General features: G+C 39.7%; 6 non-coding genes across 6 annotated transcripts; all 6 read right to left on the bottom strand.

The window, feature by feature from the left end:
- Positions 1-5,730: 5,730 nt before the first annotated feature.
- trnag-ucc (transfer RNA glycine (anticodon UCC)) lies at positions 5,731-5,802 on the bottom strand. The gene has a single exon. It is a non-coding gene; the product is annotated as a tRNA-Gly (tRNA).
- A 2,024-nt stretch (positions 5,803-7,826) lies between these two features.
- Positions 7,827-7,898, bottom strand: trnag-ucc (transfer RNA glycine (anticodon UCC)). Its single transcript has one exon. It is a non-coding gene; the product is annotated as a tRNA-Gly (tRNA).
- Positions 7,899-9,922: 2,024 nt separating this feature from the next.
- On the bottom strand, positions 9,923-9,994 carry trnag-ucc (transfer RNA glycine (anticodon UCC)). The gene has a single exon. It is a non-coding gene; the product is annotated as a tRNA-Gly (tRNA).
- Positions 9,995-12,018: 2,024 nt separating this feature from the next.
- On the bottom strand, positions 12,019-12,090 carry trnag-ucc (transfer RNA glycine (anticodon UCC)). Its single transcript has one exon. It is a non-coding gene; the product is annotated as a tRNA-Gly (tRNA).
- A 2,024-nt stretch (positions 12,091-14,114) lies between these two features.
- Positions 14,115-14,186, bottom strand: trnag-ucc (transfer RNA glycine (anticodon UCC)). Its single transcript has one exon. It is a non-coding gene; the product is annotated as a tRNA-Gly (tRNA).
- Positions 14,187-16,210: 2,024 nt separating this feature from the next.
- trnag-ucc (transfer RNA glycine (anticodon UCC)) lies at positions 16,211-16,282 on the bottom strand. Its single transcript has one exon. It is a non-coding gene; the product is annotated as a tRNA-Gly (tRNA).
- Positions 16,283-20,694: the final 4,412 nt, after the last annotated feature.

Here is a 20,694-nt window from a genome sequence, read left to right as displayed (position 1 = left end):
AGAATACCCAACCCGTCTCACCTTTAGATTCCTGACCAAGATAGACCGACAAGGTACAAACTCAAGTTATGTGACCATGTCAGAGAGTTTATTAGGCTTAACCAAGATGTACAAAGTTAATACTTAACAATGGTAATAGATATTCAGTAACACACAACACCCGTTCTTGTTTCTGTGCTTGCTGCCGCACGGACTTCTCTCCTTCTTCATCCCTTGCTGTGTTTTTTTGACTATATTCTAGCTTCTCCTTTTAAGTACCAACGATCTTCTGTTGACCCCTCTCTAAGTGTGCTGACGATGTCCTGTAACACCCTTTCTTTTATCCTTCTTGTGGTGCAAGGATGTTACCATATTAGTTTTGAATTGTTCCAAGTGTCCTAATTGGTCCAGGTTGACATCATTGTTTGACACTAGTTAGTTAATGGTTGAATCTACACACAGTACAGATGTTTCCCGATTCTTTCTATTTTAGCAAGGATCCTAAAGGTTACATTCTTGCTGATCCCAGACATTTTTTTCTTTAATTCTGCCTTTATCTCATCTCTCTCCATGCAAGGAGTGCTGGTGACTCTCCCATTGTTCTCACAAAAAGGTTTAAACAAAGTATAGCCTTGAAAACACATTTCATAATAAAGCAAGCAACAGATCAAACAGACTTCAATATATTGATGTACAAAGCATATCATTAATCCTATTATTTTAGCTGTCCTTATTTGTCACAAAAGTAAAATATGTCACGGTCCATCGCGCCCACTTTGTGGATTCTCCTCCAGCTACATGACTTGCCTTTTTTTTTCCTATGGCTACGTGCATCTTCCACACTGACACATCTCTCAACATGACATTTTAACATAGTTCAGAGAAGATGACCGTCATGCTTCACAATCCAACCTTAACATTGCAGTTCTTGCATAAATGTAATCCATGAAAATACTCTAAACTTTACACAGCGGTGAGCAGTGTTCAGGTGATACAGAAAATCTGGTGCGTTGAGCAGAGACAATCAGTTAATCTATCAAAGTCTCTTGATGTTATGCTCCTATCGAGACTACTTACAACACAACTATTCTTTTGTTATTGAAAAGCTTGGATAGATGGCTCTGGATTGTGTTATCTAAGTAAGTGGTTGTTCCCCTCACAGCAATGTGGATTGAGGGGAGATCTGATGCAGGTGTAGGTAAGTTAGACAAGGATAACCCGTTCCCATTAGTTGATGGTACAAGGACCAGGAGACACAGATTGATGGTTTTGGGAAAGAGATGCAGCGAAATGTGAGGAAGCACTTTTTGCTTTCCCTGCTCCATTGCAACTGCAATGTCTGTCCACAAGTGTGGTGGAAGCAGAGACAATCAATGATTTCAATAGGAAATTGGAGAAACACTTGAAGGAAACAAACTTGCTCCAGGGTGAAGCCAATCAAGCGGGAGAATGAATCTGATTGGCTGATAAGAATATTTTATCAATTTCAATTCTGTCAAAGCTTTGACATTTTTTTCGTTTGTAAAATACTGCAACATGAAGTAAATCTGCAATTTAAGGTTGCGATGACCTGGAATCGAACCCAGGTCAACTGCTTGGAAATCAGCTATGCTCACCACTATACCACCATCGCTTACGGTACTGTGCTGGTCCAGCGTTTAGATTAATAGAATGCTGTACAATGGTTTCAACTTGCACCTGAGCAACACGATTATGTGAACAGAAACACAATACTGTGAATGCTGGAAATCTGAAATAAAATCAGAAAGTGCTGCAAATATTCTGATCAATGGTCACTCACCTGAAACGTTAACTCTGCTTCTCTCTCCACAGATGCTGCCAGACCTGCTGAGTATTACCAGCATTTCTTTTTATTATTTCAGATTTCCAGCATCTGCAGTATTTTGCTTTTATTTTAGAGTTTAGTAGCGAACTGATCCTTTTTGCTTACTGGGCAGAACTATGCAGTGGAGTGACGCAGAAAACTGTACGAAGAACAATGTTTTTAACGGGCCCACAATTTCGAAGTTTAAGGAGGACAAAATACACAGTAATGTATGCATATAGTAAAGAGCTGTAAGTTTCAGGTAGATGTTACCTGAACAGAGGTGAGACAGAGAATACCCAACCCGTCTCACCTTTAGATTCCTGACCAAGATAGACCGACAAGGTACAAACTCAAGTTATGTGACCATGTCAGAGAGTTTATTAGGCTTAACCAAGATGTACAAAGTTAATACTTAACAATGGTAATAGATATTCAGTAACACACAACACCCGTTCTTGTTTCTGTGCTTGCTGCCGCACGGACTTCTCTCCTTCTTCATCCCTTGCTGTGTTTTTTTGACTATATTCTAGCTTCTCCTTTTAAGTACCAACGATCTTCTGTTGACCCCTCTCTAAGTGTGCTGACGATGTCCTGTAACACCCTTTCTTTTATCCTTCTTGTGGTGCAAGGATGTTACCATATTAGTTTTGAATTGTTCCAAGTGTCCTAATTGGTCCAGGTTGACATCATTGTTTGACACTAGTTAGTTAATGGTTGAATCTACACACAGTACAGATGTTTCCCGATTCTTTCTATTTTAGCAAGGATCCTAAAGGTTACATTCTTGCTGATACCAGACATTTTTTTCTTTAATTCTGCCTTTATCTCATCTCTCTCCATGCAAGGAGTGCTGGTGACTCTCCCATTGTTCTCACAAAAAGGTTTAAACAAAGTATAGCCTTGAAAACACATTTCATAATAAAGCAAGCAACAGATCAAACAGACTTCAATATATTGATGTACAAAGCATATCATTAATCCTATTATTTTAGCTGTCCTTATTTGTCACAAACGTAACATATGTCACGGTCCATCGCGCCCACTTTGTGGATTCTCCTCCAGCTACATGACTTGCCTTTTTTTTCCTATGGCTACGTGCATCTTCCACACTGACACATCTCTCAACATGACATTTTAACATAGTTCAGAGAAGATGACCGTCATGCTTCACAATCCAACCTTAACATTGCAGTTCTTGCATAAATGTAAGCCATGAAAATACTCTAAACTTTATGCAGCTGTGAGCAGTGTTCAGGTGATACAGAAAATCTGGTGCGTTGGGCAGAGACAATCAGTTAATCTATCAAAGTCTCTTGAAGTTATGCTCCTATCTATACTACTTACAACACAACTATTCTTATGCTATTGAAAAGCTTGGATAGATGGCTCTGGATTGTGTTATCGAAGTAGGTGGTTGTTCTCCTTCCAGCAATGTGGATTGAGGGGAGATCTGATGCAGGTGTAGGTAAGTTAGACAAGGATAACCCGTTCCCATTAGTTGATGGTACAAGGACTAGGAGACACAGATTGATGGTTTTGGGAATGAGATGCCGGGAAATGTGAGGAAGCACCTTTTGCTTTACCTGCTCCATTGCAACTGCAATGTCTGTCCACAAGTGTGGTGGAAGCAGAGACAATCAATGATTTCAATAGGAAATTGGAGAAACACTTGAAGGAAACAAACTTGCTCCAGGGTGACGCCAATCAAGCGGGAGAATGAATCTGATTGGATGATAAGAATATTTTATCAATTTCAATTCTGTCAAAGCTTTGACATTTTTTTCGTTTGTAAAATACTGCAACATAAAGTAAACCTGCAATTTAAGGTTGCGATGGCTCGGAATCAAACCCAGGTCAACTGCTTGGAAGGCAGCTATGCTCACCACTATACCACCATCGTTTACTATACTGCGCTGGTCCAGCGCTTTGATTAATAGAATGCTGTACAATGGTTTCAACTTGCACCTGAGCAACACGATTATGTTCACAGAAACACAATACTGTGAATGCTGGAAATCTGAAATAAAATCAGAAAGTGCTGCAAATATTCTGATCAATGGTCACTCACCTGAAACGTTAACTCTGCTTCTCTCTCCACAGATGCTGCCAGAACTGCTGAGTATTTCCAGCATTTCTTATTATTATTTCAGATTTCCAGCATCTGCAGTATTTTGCTTTTATTTTAGAGTTTAGTAGCGAACTGATCCTTTTTGCTTACTGGGCAGAACTATGCAGTGGAGTGACGCAGAAAACTGTACGAAGAACAATGTTTTTAACGGGCCCACAATTTCGAAGTTTAAGGAGGACAAAATACACAGCAATGTATGCATATAGTAAAGAGCTGTAAGTTTCAGGTAGATGTTACCTGAACAGAGGTGAGACAGAGAATACCCAACCCGTCTCACCTTTAGATTCCTGACCAAGATAGACCGACAAGGTACAAACTCAAGTTATGTGACCATGTCAGAGAGTTTATTAGGCTTAACCAAGATGTACAAAGTTAATACTTAACAATGGTAATAGATATTCAGTAACACACAACACCCGTTCTTGTTTCTGTGCTTGCTGCCGCACGGACTTCTCTCCTTCTTCATCCCTTGCTGTGTTTTTTGACTATATTCTATCTTCTCCTTTTAAGTACCAACGATCTTCTGTTGACCCCTCTCGAAGTGTGCTGACGATGTCCTGTAACACCCTTTCTTTTATCCTTCTTGTGGTGCAAGGATGTTACCATATTAGTTTTGAATTGTTCCAAGTGTCCTAATTGGTCCAGGTTGACATCATTGTTTGACACTAGTTAGTTAATGGTTGAATCTACACACAGTACAGATGTTTCCCGATTCTTTCTATTTTAGCAAGGATCCTAAAGGTTACATTCTTGCTGATCCCAGACATTTTTTTCTTTAATTCTGCCTTTATCTCATCTCTCTCCATGCAAGGAGTGCTGGTGACTCTCCCATTGTTCTCACAAAAAGGTTTAAACAAAGTATAGCCTTGAAAACACATTTCATAATAAAGCAAGCAACAGATCAAACAGACTTCAATATATTGATGTACAAAGCATATCATTAATCCTATTATTTTAGCTGTCCTTATTTGTCACAAACGTAAAATATGTCACGGTCCATCGCACCCACTTTGTGGATTCTCCTCCAGCTACATGACTTGCCTTTTTTATTCCTATGGCTACGTGCATCTTCCACACTGACACATCTCTCAACATGACATTTTAACATAGTTCAGAGAAGATGACCGTCATGCTTCACAATCCACCCTTAACATTGCAGTTCTTGCATAAATGTAAGCCATGAAAATACTCTAAATTTTACACAGCGGTGAGCAGTGTTCAGGTGATACAGAAAATCTGGTGCGTTGGGCAGAGACAATCAGTTAATCTATCAAAGTCTCTTGAAGTTATGCTCCTATCTATACTACTTACAACACAACTATTCTTATGCTATTGAAAAGCTTGGATAGATGGCTCTGGATTGTGTTATCTAAGTAAGTGGTTGTTCTCCTTGCAGCAATGTGGATTGAGGGGAGATCTGATGCAGGTGTAGATAAGTTAGACAAGGATAACCCATTCCCATTAGTTGATGGTACAAGGACTAGGAGACACAGATTGATGGTTTTGGGAAAGAGATGCCGGGAAATGTGAGGAAGCACTTTTTGCTTTCCCTGCTCCATTGCAACTGCAATGTCTGTCCACAAGTGTGGTGGAAGCAGAGACAATCAATGATTTCAATAGGAAATTGGAGAAACACTTGAAGGAAACAAACTTGCTCCAGGGTGACGCCAATCAAGCGGGAGAATGAATCTGATTGGATGATAAGAATATTTTATCAATTTCAACTCTGTCAAAGCTTTGACATTTTTTTCGTTTGTAAAATACTGCAACATGAAGTAAACCTGCAATTTAAGGTTGCGATGGCCGGAAATCGAACCCAGGTCAACTGCTTGGAAGGCAGCTATGCTCACCACTATACCACCATCGCTTACTGTACTGCGCTGGTCCAGCGTTTTGATTAATAGAATGCTGTACAATGGTTTCAACTTGCACCTGAGCAACACGATGATGTGAACAGAAACAAAATACTGTGAATGCTGGAAATCTGAATTAAAATCAGAAAGTGCTGCAAATATTCTGATCAATGGTCACTCACCTGAAACGTTAACTCTGCTTCTCTCTCCACAGATGCTGCCAGACCTGCTGAGTATTTCCAGCATTTCTTATTATTATTTCAGATTTCCAGCATCTGCAGTCTTTTGCTTTTATTTTACAGTTTAGTAGCGAACTGATCCTTTTTGCTTACTGGGCAGAACTATGCAGTGGAGTGACGCAGAAAACTGTACGAAGAACAATGTTTTTAACGGGCCCACAATTTCGAAGTTTAAGGAGGACAAAATACACAGCAATGTATGCATATCCTAAAGAGCTGTAAGTTTCAGGTAGATGTTACCTGAACAGAGGTGAGACAGAGAATACCCAACCCGTCTCACCTTTAGATTCCTGACCAAGATAGACCGACAAGGTACAAACTCAAGTTATGTGACCATGTCAGAGAGTTTATTAGGCTTAACCAAGATGTACAAAGTTAATACTTAACAATGGTAATAGATATTCAGTAACACACAACACCCGTTCTTGTTTCTGTGCTTGCTGCCGCACGGACTTCTCTCCTTCTTCATCCCTTGCTGTGTTTTTTTGACTATATTCTATCTTCTCCTTTTAAGTACCAACGATCTTCTGTTGACCCCTCCCTAAGTGTGCTGACGATGTCCTGTAACACCCTTTCTTTTATCCTTCTTGTGGTGCAAGGATGTTACCATATTAGTTTTGAATTGTTCCAAGTGTCCTAATTGGTCCAGGTTGACATCATTGTTTGACACTAGTTAGTTAATGGTTGAATCTACACACAGTACAGATGTTTCCCGATTCTTTCTATTTTAGCAAGGATCCTAAAGGTTACATTCTTGCTGATCCCAGACATTTTTTTCTTTAATTCTGCCTTTATCTCATCTCTCTCCATGCAAGGAGTGCTGGTGACTCTCCCATTGTTCTCACAAAAAGGTTTAAACAAAGTATAGCCTTGAAAACACATTTCATAATAAAGCAAGCAACAGATCAAACAGACTTCAATATATTGATGTACAAAGCATATCATTAATCCTATTATTTTAGCTGTCCTTATTTGTCACAAACGTAAAATATGTCACGGTCCATCGCGCCCACTTTGTGGATTCTCCTCCAGCTACATGACTTGCCTTTTTTATTCCTATGGCTACGTGCATCTTCCACACTGACACATCTCTCAACATGACATTTTAACATAGTTCAGAGAAGATGACCGTCATGCTTCACAATCCACCCTTAACATTGCAGTTCTTGCATAAATGTAAGCCATGAAAATACTCTAAACTTTATACAGCTGTGAGCAGTGTTCAGGTGATACAGAAAATCTGGTGCGTTGGGCAGAGACAATCAGTTAATCTATCAAAGTCTCTTGAAGTTATGCTCCTATCTCTACTACTTACAACACAACTATTCTTATGCTATTGAAAAGCTTGGATAGATGGCTCTGGATTGTGTTATCTAAGTAAGTGGTTGTTCCCCTCACAGCAATGTGGATTGAGGGGAGATCTGATGCAGGTGTAGATAAGTTAGACAAGGATAACCCATTCCCATTAGTTGATGGTACAAGGACTAGGAGACACAGATTGATGGTTTTGGGAAAGAGATGCCGGGAAATGTGAGGAAGCACTTTTTGCTTTCCCTGCTCCATTGCAACTGCAATGTCTGTCCACAAGTGTGGTGGAAGCAGAGACAATCAATGATTTCAATAGGAAATTGGAGAAACACTTGAAGGAAACAAACTTGCTCCAGGGTGACGCCAATCAAGCGGGAGAATGAATCTGATTGGATGATAAGAATATTTTATCAATTTCAACTCTGTCAAAGCTTTGACATTTTTTTCGTTTGTAAAATACTGCAACATGAAGTAAACCTGCAATTTAAGGTTGCGATGGCCGGAAATCGAACCCAGGTCAACTGCTTGGAAGGCAGCTATGCTCACCACTATACCACCATCGCTTACTGTACTGCGCTGGTCCAGCGTTTTGATTAATAGAATGCTGTACAATGGTTTCAACTTGCACCTGAGCAACACGATGATGTGAACAGAAACAAAATACTGTGAATGCTGGAAATCTGAATTAAAATCAGAAAGTGCTGCAAATATTCTGATCAATGGTCACTCACCTGAAACGTTAACTCTGCTTCTCTCTCCACAGATGCTGCCAGACCTGCTGAGTATTTCCAGCATTTCTTATTATTATTTCAGATTTCCAGCATCTGCAGTCTTTTGCTTTTATTTTACAGTTTAGTAGCGAACTGATCCTTTTTGCTTACTGGGCAGAACTATGCAGTGGAGTGACGCAGAAAACTGTACGAAGAACAATGTTTTTAACGGGCCCACAATTTCGAAGTTTAAGGAGGACAAAATACACAGCAATGTATGCATATCCTAAAGAGCTGTAAGTTTCAGGTAGATGTTACCTGAACAGAGGTGAGACAGAGAATACCCAACCCGTCTCACCTTTAGATTCCTGACCAAGATAGACCGACAAGGTACAAACTCAAGTTATGTGACCATGTCAGAGAGTTTATTAGGCTTAACCAAGATGTACAAAGTTAATACTTAACAATGGTAATAGATATTCAGTAACACACAACACCCGTTCTTGTTTCTGTGCTTGCTGCCGCACGGACTTCTCTCCTTCTTCATCCCTTGCTGTGTTTTTTTGACTATATTCTATCTTCTCCTTTTAAGTACCAACGATCTTCTGTTGACCCCTCCCTAAGTGTGCTGACGATGTCCTGTAACACCCTTTCTTTTATCCTTCTTGTGGTGCAAGGATGTTACCATATTAGTTTTGAATTGTTCCAAGTGTCCTAATTGGTCCAGGTTGACATCATTGTTTGACACTAGTTAGTTAATGGTTGAATCTACACACAGTACAGATGTTTCCCGATTCTTTCTATTTTAGCAAGGATCCTAAAGGTTACATTCTTGCTGATCCCAGACATTTTTTTCTTTAATTCTGCCTTTATCTCATCTCTCTCCATGCAAGGAGTGCTGGTGACTCTCCCATTGTTCTCACAAAAAGGTTTAAACAAAGTATAGCCTTGAAAACACATTTCATAATAAAGCAAGCAACAGATCAAACAGACTTCAATATATTGATGTACAAAGCATATCATTAATCCTATTATTTTAGCTGTCCTTATTTGTCACAAACGTAAAATATGTCACGGTCCATCGCGCCCACTTTGTGGATTCTCCTCCAGCTACATGACTTGCCTTTTTTATTCCTATGGCTACGTGCATCTTCCACACTGACACATCTCTCAACATGACATTTTAACATAGTTCAGAGAAGATGACCGTCATGCTTCACAATCCACCCTTAACATTGCAGTTCTTGCATAAATGTAAGCCATGAAAATACTCTAAACTTTATACAGCTGTGAGCAGTGTTCAGGTGATACAGAAAATCTGGTGCGTTGGGCAGAGACAATCAGTTAATCTATCAAAGTCTCTTGAAGTTATGCTCCTATCTCTACTACTTACAACACAACTATTCTTATGCTATTGAAAAGCTTGGATAGATGGCTCTGGATTGTGTTATCTAAGTAAGTGGTTGTTCCCCTCACAGCAATGTGGATTGAGGGGAGATCTGATGCAGGTGTAGATAAGTTAGACAAGGATAACCCATTCCCATTAGTTGATGGTACAAGGACTAGGAGACACAGATTGATGGTTTTGGGAAAGAGATGCCGGGAAATGTGAGGAAGCACTTTTTGCTTTCCCTGCTCCATTGCAACTGCAATGTCTGTCCACAAGTGTGGTGGAAGCAGAGACAATCAATGATTTCAATAGGAAATTGGAGAAACACTTGAAGGAAACAAACTTGCTCCAGGGTGACGCCAATCAGGCGGGAGAATGAATCTGATTGGATGATAAGAATATTTTATCAATTTCAACTCTGTCAAAGCTTTGACATTTTTTTCGTTTGTAAAATACTGCAACATGAAGTAAACCTGCAATTTAAGGTTGCGATGGCCGGAAATCGAACCCAGGTCAACTGCTTGGAAGGCAGCTATGCTCACCACTATACCACCATCGCTTACTGTACTGCGCTGGTCCAGCGTTTTGATTAATAGAATGCTGTACAATGGTTTCAACTTGCACCTGAGCAACACGATGATGTGAACAGAAACAAAATACTGTGAATGCTGGAAATCTGAATTAAAATCAGAAAGTGCTGCAAATATTCTGATCAATGGTCACTCACCTGAAACGTTAACTCTGCTTCTCTCTCCACAGATGCTGCCAGACCTGCTGAGTATTTCCAGCATTTCTTATTATTATTTCAGATTTCCAGCATCTGCAGTCTTTTGCTTTTATTTTACAGTTTAGTAGCGAACTGATCCTTTTTGCTTACTGGGCAGAACTATGCAGTGGAGTGACGCAGAAAACTGTACGAAGAACAATGTTTTTAACGGGCCCACAATTTCGAAGTTTAAGGAGGACAAAATACACAGCAATGTATGCATATCCTAAAGAGCTGTAAGTTTCAGGTAGATGTTACCTGAACAGAGGTGAGACAGAGAATACCCAACCCGTCTCACCTTTAGATTCCTGACCAAGATAGACCGACAAGGTACAAACTCAAGTTATGTGACCATGTCAGAGAGTTTATTAGGCTTAACCAAGATGTACAAAGTTAATACTTAACAATGGTAATAGATATTCAGTAACACACAACACCCGTTCTTGTTTCTGTGCTTGCTGCCGCACGGACTTCTCTCCTTCTTCATCCCTTGCTGTGTTTTTTTGACTATATTCTATCTTCTCCTTTTAAGTACCAACGATCTTCTGTTGACCCCTCTCTAAGTGTGCTGACGATGTCCTGTAACACCCTTTCTTTTATCCTTCTTGTGGTGCAAGGATGTTACCATATTAGTTTTGAATTGTTCCAAGTGTCCTAATTGGTCCAGGTTGACATCATTGTTTGACACTAGTTAGTTAATGGTTGAATCTACACACAGTACAGATGTTTCCCGATTCTTTCTATTTTAGCAAGGATCCTGAAGTTTACATTCTTGCTGATCCCAGACATTTTTTTCTTTAATTCTGCCTTTATCTCATCTCTCTCCATGCAAGGAGTGCTGGTGACTCTCCCATTGTTCTCACAAAAAGGTTTAAACAAAGTATAGCCTTGAAAACACATTTCATAATAAAGCAAGCAACAGATCAAACAGACTTCAATATATTGATGTACAAAGCATATCATTAATCCTATTATTTTAGCTGTCCTTATTTGTCACAAACGTAAAATATGTCACGGTCCATCGCGCCCACTTTGTGGATTCTCCTCCAGCTACATGACTTGCCTTTTTTTTTCCTATGGCTACGTGCATCTTCCACACTGACACATCTCTCAACATGACATTTTAACATAGTTCAGAGAAGACGACCGTCATGCTTCACAATCCACCCTTAACATTGCAGTTCTTGCATAAATGTAAGCCATGAAAATACTCTAAACTTTATACAGCTGTGAGCAGTGTTCAGGTGATACAGAAAATCTGGTGCGTTGGGCAGAGACAATCAGTTAATCTATCAAAGTCTCTTGAAGTTATGCTCCTATCTATACTACTTACAACACAACTATTCTTATGCTATTGAAAAGCTTGGATAGATGGCTCTGGATTGTGTTATCTAAGTAAGTGGTTGTTCTCCTTCCAGCAATGTGGATTGAGGGGAGATCTGATGCAGGTGTAGGTAAGTTAGACAAGGATAACCCGTTCCCATTAGTTGATGGTACAAGGACTAGGAGACACAGATTGATGGTTTTGGGAAAGAGATGCCGGGAAATGTGAGGAAGCACTTTTTGCTTTCCCTGCTCCATTGCAACTGCAATGTCTGTCCACAAGTGTGGTGGAAGCAGAGACAATCAATGATTTCAATAGGAAATTGGAGAAACACTTGAAGGAAACAAACTTGCTCCAGGGTGACGCCAATCAAGCGGGAGAATGAATCTGATTGGATGATAAGAATATTTTATCAATTTCAACTCTGTCAAAGCTTTGACATTTTTTTCGTTTGTAAAATACTGCAACATGAAGTAAACCTGCAATTTAAGGTTGCGATGGCCGGAAATCGAACCCAGGTCAACTGCTTGGAAGGCAGCTATGCTCACCACTATACCACCATCGCTTACTGTACTGCGCTGGTCCAGCGTTTTGATTAATAGAATGCTGTACAATGGTTTCAACTTGCACCTGAGCAACACGATGATGTGAACAGAAACAAAATACTGTGAATGCTGGAAATCTGAATTAAAATCAGAAAGTGCTGCAAATATTCTGATCAATGGTCACTCACCTGAAACGTTAACTCTGCTTCTCTCTCCACAGATGCTGCCAGACCTGCTGAGTATTTCCAGCATTTCTTATTATTATTTCAGATTTCCAGCATCTGCAGTCTTTTGCTTTTATTTTAGAGTTTAGTAGCGAACTGATCCTTTTTGCTTACTGGGCAGAACTATGCAGTGGAGTGACGCAGAAAACTGTACGAAGAACAATGTTTTTAACGGGCCCACAATTTCGAAGTTTAAGGAGGACAAAATACACAGCAATGTATGCATATCCTAAAGAGCTGTAAGTTTCAGGTAGATGTTACCTGAACAGAGGTGAGACAGAGAATACCCAACCCGTCTCACCTTTAGATTCCTGACCAAGATAGACCGACAAGGTACAAACTCAAGTTATGTGACCATGTCAGAGAGTTTATTAGGCTTAACCAAGATGTACAAAGTTAATACTTAACAATGGTAATAGATATTCAGTAACACACAACACCCGTTCTTGTTTCTGTGCTTGCTGCCGCACGGACTTCTCTCCTTCTTCATCCCTTGCTGTGTTTTTTTGACTATATTCTATCTTCTCCTTTTAAGTACCAACGATCTTCTGTTGACCCCTCTCTAAGTGTGCTGACGATGTCCTGTAACACCCTTTCTTTTATCCTTCTTGTGGTGCAAGGATGTTACCATATTAGTTTTGAATTGTTCCAAGTGTCCTAATTGGTCCAGGTTGACATCATTGTTTGACACTAGTTAGTTAATGGTTGAATCTACACACAGTACAGATGTTTCCCGATTCTTTCTATTTTAGCAAGGATCCTGAAGTTTACATTCTTGCTGATCCCAGACATTTTTTTCTTTAATTCTGCCTTTATCTCATCTCTCTCCATGCAAGGAGTGCTGGTGACTCTCCCATTGTTCTCACAAAAAGGTTTAAACAAAGTATAGCCTTGAAAACACATTTCATAATAAAGCAAGCAACAGATCAAACAGACTTCAATATATTGATGTACAAAGCATATCATTAATCCTATTATTTTAGCTGTCCTTATTTGTCACAAACGTAAAATATGTCACGGTCCATCGCGCCCACTTTGTGGATTCTCCTCCAGCTACATGACTTGCCTTTTTTTTTCCTATGGCTACGTGCATCTTCCACACTGACACATCTCTCAACATGACATTTTAACATAGTTCAGAGAAGATGACCGTCATGCTTCACAATCCAACCTTAACATTGCAGTTCTTGCATAAATGTAAGCCATGAAAATACTCTAAACTTTATACAGCTGTGAGCAGTGTTCAGGTGATACAGAAAATCTGGTGCGTTGGGCAGAGACAATCAGTTAATCTATCAAAGTCTCTTGAAGTTATGCTCCTATCGAGACTACTTACAACACAACTATTCTTATGCTATTGAAAAGCTTGGATAGATGGCTCTGGATTGTGTTATCTAAGTAAGTGGTTGTTCTCCTTCCAGCAATGTGGATTGAGGGGAGATCTGATGCAGGTGTAGGTAAGTTAGACAAGGATAACCCGTTCCCATTAGTTGATGGTACAAGGACTAGGAGACACAGATTGATGGTTTTGGGAAAGAGATGCCGGGAAATGTGAGGAAGCACTTTTTGCTTTACCTGCTACATTGCAACTGCAATGTCTGTCCACAAGTGTGGTGGAAGCAGAGACAATCAATGATTTCAATAGGAAATTGGAGAAACACTTGAAGGAAACAAACTTGCTCCAGGGTGACGCCAATCAAGCGGCAGAATGAATCTGATTGGATGATAAGAATATTTTATCAATTTCAATTCTGTCAAAGCTTTGACATTTTTTTCGTTTGTAAAATACTGCAACATAAAGTAAACCTGCAATTTAATGTTGCGATGGCCGGGAATTGAACCCAGGTCAACTACTTGGAAGGCAGCTATGCTCACCACTATACCACCATCGCTTACTGTACTGTGCTGGTCCAGCGTTTTGATTAATAGAATGCTGTACAATGGTTTCAACTTGCACCTGAGCAACACGATTATGTTAACAGAAATACAATACTGTGAATGCTGGAAATCTGAAATAAAATCAGAAAGTGCTGCAAATATTCTGATCAATGGTCACTCATCTGAAACGTTAACTCTGCTTCTCTCTCCACAGATGCTGCCAGACCTGCTGAGTATTTCCAGCATTTCTTATTATTATTTCAGATTTCCAGCATCTGCAGTCTTTTGCTTTTATTTTAGAGTTTAGTAGCGAACTGATCCTTTTTGCTTACTGGGCAGAACTATGCAGTGGAGTGACGCAGAAAACTGTACGAAGAACAATGTTTTTAACGGGCCCACAATTTCGAAGTTTAAGGAGGACAAAATACACAGCAATGTATGCATATACTAAAGAGCTGTAAGTTTCAGGTAGATGTTACCTGAACAGAGGTGAGACAGAGAATACCCAACCCGTCTCACCTTTAGATTCCTGACCAAGATAGACCGACAAGGTACAAACTCAAGTTATGTGACCATGTCAGAGAGTTTATTAGGCTTAACCAAGGTGTACAAAGTTAATACTTAACAATGGTAATAGATATTCAGTAACACACAACACCCGTTCTTGTTTCTGTGCTTGCTGCCGCACAGACGTCTCTCCTTCTTCATCCCTTGCTGTGTTTTTTTGACTATATTCTATCTTCTCCTTTTAAGTACCAACGATCTTCTGTTGACCCCTCTCTAAGTGTGCTGACGATGTCCTGTAACACCCTTTCTTTTATCCTTCTTGTGGTGCAAGGATGTTACCATATTAGTTTTGAATTGTTCCAAGTGTCCTAATTGGTCCAGGTTGACATCATTGTTTGACACTAGTTAGTTAATGGTTGAATCTACACACAGTACAGATGTTTCCCGATTCTTTCTATTTTAGCAAGGATCCTAAAGGTTACATTCTTGCTGATCCCAGACATTTTTTTCTTTAATTCTGCCTTTATCTCATCTCTCTCCATGCAAGGAGTGCTGGTGACTCTCCCATTGTTCTCACTAAAAGGTTTAAACAAAGTATAGCCTTGAAAACACATTTCATAATAAAGCAAGCAACAGATCAAACAGACTTCAATATATTGATGTACAAAGCATATCATTAATCCTATTATTTTAGCTGTCCTTATTTGTCACAAACGTAAAATATGTCACGGTCCATCGCGCCCACTTTGTGGATTCTCCTCCAGCTACATGACTTGCCTTTTTTTTTCCTATGGCTACGTGCATCTTCCACACTGACACATCTCTCAACATGACATTTTAACATAGTTCAGAGAAGATGACCGTCATGCTTCACAATCCAACCTTAACATTGCAGTTCTTGCATAAATGTAAGCCATGAAAATACTCTAAACTTTACACAGCGGTGAGCAGTGTTCAGGTGAAACAGAAAATCTGGTGCGTTGGGCAGAGACAATCAGTTAATCTATCAAAGTCTCTTGAAGTTATGCTCCTATCTATACTACTTACAACACAACTATTCTTATGCTATTGAAAAGCTTCGATAGATGGCTCTGGATTGTGTTATCTAAGTAGGTGGTTGTTCTCCTTCCAGCAATGTGGATTGAGGGGAGATCTGATGCAGGTGTAGGTAAGTTAGACAAGGATAACCCGTTCCCATTAGTTGATGGTACAAGGACTAGGAGACACAGATTGATGGTTTTGGGAAAGAGATGCCGGGAAATGTGAGGAAGCACTTTTTGCTTTACCTGCTACATTGCAACTGCAATGTCTGTCCACAAGTGTGGTGGAAGCAGAGACAATCAATGATTTCAATAGGAAATTGGAGAAACACTTGAAGGAAGCAAACTTGCTCCAGGGTGACGCCAATCAAGCGGCAGAATGAATCTGATTGGATGATAAGAATATTTTATCAATTTCAATTCTGTCAAAGCTTTGACATTTTTTTCGTTTGTAAAATACTGCAACATAAAGGAAAGCTGCAATTTAAGGTTGCGATGGCCGGGAATCGAACCCAGGTCAACTGCTTGGAAGTCAGCTATGCTCACCACTATACCACCATCGCTTACTGTACTGCGCTGGTCCAGCGTTTTGATTAATAGAATGCTGTACAATGGTTTCAACTTGCACCTGAGCAACACGATTATGTTAACAGAAACACAATACTGTGAATGCTGGAAATCTGAATTAAAATCAGAAAGTGCTGCAAATATTCTGATCAATGGTCACTCACCTGAAACGTTAACTCTGCTTCTCTCTCCACAGATGCTGCCAGACCTGCTGAGTATTACCAGCATTTCTTATTATTTCAGATTTCCAGCATCTGCAGTATTTTGCTTTTATTTTAGAGTTTAGTAGCGAACTGATCCTTTTTGCTTACTGGGCAGAACTATGCAGTGGAGTGACGCAGAAAACTGTACGAAGAACAATGTATTTAACGGGCCCACAATTTCGAAGTTTAAGGAGGACAAAATACACAGCAATGTATGCATATAGTAAAGAGCTGTAAGTTTCAGGTAGATGTTACCTGAACAGAGGTGAGACAGAGAATACCCAACCCGTCTCACCTTTAGATTCCTGACCAAGATAGACCGACAAGGTACAAACTCAAGTTATGTGACCAAGTCAGAGAGTTTATTAGGCTTAACCAAGATGTACAAAGTTAATACTTAACAATGCTAATAGATATTCAGTAACACACAACACCCGTTCTTGTTTCTGTGCTTGCTGCCGCATGGACTTCTCTCCTTCTTCATCCCTTGCTGTGTTTTTTTGACTATATTCTATCTTCTCCTTTTAAGTACCAACGATCTTCTGTTGACCCCTCTCTAAGTGTGCTGACGATGTCCTGTAACACCCTTTCTTTTATCCTTCTTGTGGTGCAAGGATGTTACCATATTAGTTTTGAATTGTTCCAAGTGTCCTAATTGGTCCAGGTTGACATCACTGTTTGACACTAGTTAGTTAATGGTTGAATCTACACACAGTACAGATGTTTCCCGACTCTTTCTATTTTAGCAAGGATCCTAAAGGTTACATTCTTGCTGATCCCAGACATTTTTTTCTTTAATTCTGCCTTTATATCATCTCTCTCCATGCAAGGAGTGCTGGTGACTCTCCCATTGTTCTCACAAAAAGGTTTAAACAAAGTATAGCCTTGAAAACACATTTCATAATAAAGCAAGCAACAGATCAAACAGACTTCAATATATTGATGTACAAAGCATATCATTAATCCTATTATTTTAGCTGTCCTTATTTGGCACAAACGTAAAATATGTCACGGTCTATCGCGCCCACATTGTGGATTCTCCTCCAGCTACATGACTTGCCTTTTTTTTTCCTATGGCTACGTGCATCTTCCACACTGACACATCTCTCAACATGACATTTTAACATAGTTCAGTGAAGATGACCGTCATGCTTCACAATCCAACCTTAACATTGCAGTTCTTGCATAAATGTAAGCCATGAAAATACTCTAAACTTTACACAGCGGTGAGCAGTGTTCAGGTGATACAGAAAATCTGGTGCGTTGGGCAGAGACAATCAGTTAATCTATCAAAGTCTCTTGATGTTATGCTCCTATCGAGACTACTTACAACACAACTATTCTTTTGTTATTGAAAAGCTTGGATAGATGGCTCTGGATTGTGTTATCTAAGTAGGTGGTTGTTCTCCTTCCAGCAATGTGGATTGAGGGGATATCTGATGCAGGTGTAGGTAAGTTAGACAAGGATAACCCGTTCCCATTAGTTGATGGTACAAGGACTAGGAGACACAGATTGATGGTTTTGGGAAAGAGATGCCGGGAAATTTGAGGAAGCACTTTTTGCTTTACCTGCTACATTGCAACTGCAATGTCTGTCCACAAGTGTGGTGGAAGCAGAGACAATCAATGATTTCAATAGGAAATTGGAGAAACACTTGAAGGAAACAAACTTGCTCCAGGGTGACGCCAATCAAGCGGGAGAATGAATCTGATTGGATGATAAGAATATTTTATCAATTTCAATTCTGTCAAAGCTTTGACATTTTTTTCGTTTGTAAAATACTGCAACATAAAGTAAACGTGCAATTTAAGGTTGTGATGTTAGGGAATCGAACCCAGGTCAACTGCTTGGAAAGCAGCTATGCTCACCACTACACCACCATCGCTTACTATAAAATATTCATTCAAATATTTGACCTACGATTGGACATTGCAGTGACCAAGCACAACAGCTCCTTGCAGATCTCCACAATGTACAAAAATAAAGCACCAAGCAGATCGGCTCTTTTAAGATCCACTGACAGCCTCTCTGAAAGAGTCGATTTACTGCAGTTATTTGAATACCAACTGCTCACATTTCAGCTGGAGGTAATTTCGAGATCTCCGACAAGAACGTTCATGGATCGGATCGATCATTGCGTCACTTTTTAATTCCCTGCCTTCAAATAAATACCGGCCAACGATCTGTATTGTACCTGTCAGTTCCTGGTATGTGAATGTTGATTTTACTCTGCACCTGTCAGTTCCTGGTATGTGAATTTTGATTTTACTCTGTACCTGTCAGTTCCTGGTATGTGAGTGTTGATTTTACTCTGTACCTGTCAGTTCCTGGTATGTGAATGTTGATTTTACTCTGTACCTGTCAGTTCCTGGTATGTGAATGTTGATTTTACTCTGTACCTGTCAGTTCCTGGTATGTGAATGTTGATTTTACTCTGTACCTGTCAGTTCCTGGTATGTGAATGTTGATTTTACTCTGTATCTGTCTGTTCCTGGTATGTGAATGTTGATTTTTCTCTGTACCTGTCAGTTCCTGGTATGTGAATGTTGATTTTTCTCTGTACCTTTCAGTTCCTGGTATGTGAATGTTGATTTTACTCTGTACCTGTCAGTTCCTGGTATGTGAATGTAGATTTTACTCAGTACCTGTCAGTTCCTGGTATGTGAATGTTGATTTTACTCTGTACCTGTCAGTTCCTGGTATGTGAATGTTGATTTTACTCTGTACCTGTCAGTTCCTGGTATGTGAATGTTGATTTTACTCTGTACCTTTCAGTTCCTGGTATGTGAATGTTGATTTTACTCTGTACCTGTCAGTTCCTGGTATGTGAATGTTGATTTTACTCTGTACCTGTCAGTTCCTGGTATGTGAATGTTGATTTTACTCTGTACCTGTCAGTTCCTGGTAAGTGAATGTTAATTTTACTCTGTACCTGTCAGTTCCTGGTATGTGAATGTTGATTTTACTCTGTACCTGTCAGTTCCTGGTAAGTGAATGTTAATTTTACTCTGTACCTGTCAGTTCCTGGTATGTGAATGTTGATTTTACTCGGTACCTTTCAGTTCCTGGTATGTGAATGTTGATTTTACTCTGTACCTGTCAGTTCCTGGTATGTGAATGTTGATTTTACTCTGTACCTGTCAGTTCCTGGTATGTGAATGTTGATTTTACTCTGTACCCGTCAGTTCCTGGTATGTGAATGTTGATTTTACTCTGTACCTGTCAGTTCCTGGTATGTGAATGTTGATTTTACTCTGTACCTGTCAGTTCCTGGTATGTGAATGTTGATTTTACTCTGTACCTGTCAGGTCCTGGTATGTGAATGTTGATTTTACTCTGTACCTGTCAGTTCCTGGTCTGTGAATGTTGATTTTACTCTGTACCTGTCAGTTTCTGATATGTGAATGTTGATTTTACTCTGTACCTGTCAGTTTCTGGTATGTGAATGTTGATTTTACTCTGTACCTGTCAGTTTCTGGTATGTGAATGTTGATTTTACTCTGTACCTTTCAGTTCCTGGTATGTGAATGTTGATTTTACTCTGTACCTGTCAGTTTCTGGTATGTGAATGTTGATTTTACTCTGTACCTTTCAGTTCCTGGTATGTGAATGTTGATTTTACTCTGTATCAGTCAGTTCCTGGTATGTGAAGGTTGATTTTACTCTGTACCTGTCAGTTCCTGGCATGTGAATGTTGATTTTACTCTGAACCTGTCAGTTCCTGGCATGTGAATGTTGATTTTACTCTGTCCCTGTCAGTTCCTGGTATGTGAATGTTAATTTTACTCTGTACCTGTCAGTTCCTGGTATGTGAATGTTGATTTTACTCTGTACCTGTCAGTTCCTGGTATGTGAATGTTGATTTTACTCTGTCCCTGTCAGTTCCTGTTATGTGAATGTTAATTTTACTCTGTACCTGTCAGTTCCTGGTATGTGAATGTTGATTTTACTCTGTATCTGTCAGTTCCTGGGATGTGAATGTTGATTTTACTCTGTACCTGTCAGTTCCTGGTATGTGAATGTTGCTTTTACTCTGTACCTGTCAGTTCCTGGTATGTGAATGTTGATTTTACTCTGTACCTGTCAGTTCCTGGTATGTGAATGTTGATTTTACTCTATACCTTTCAGTTCCTGGTATGTGAATGTTGATTTTACTCTGTCCCTGTCAGTTCCTGGTATGTGAATGTTGATTTTACTCTGTCCC

The sequence above is a fragment of the Heterodontus francisci genome, chromosome 45, assembly GCF_036365525.1.
Source record: "Heterodontus francisci isolate sHetFra1 chromosome 45, sHetFra1.hap1, whole genome shotgun sequence".
Taxonomy (NCBI): Eukaryota; Metazoa; Chordata; class Chondrichthyes; order Heterodontiformes; family Heterodontidae; genus Heterodontus; species Heterodontus francisci.
The sequence above is the reverse complement of the archived record's forward strand: the minus strand, read 5'-3'. Positions and strand labels throughout refer to the sequence as shown.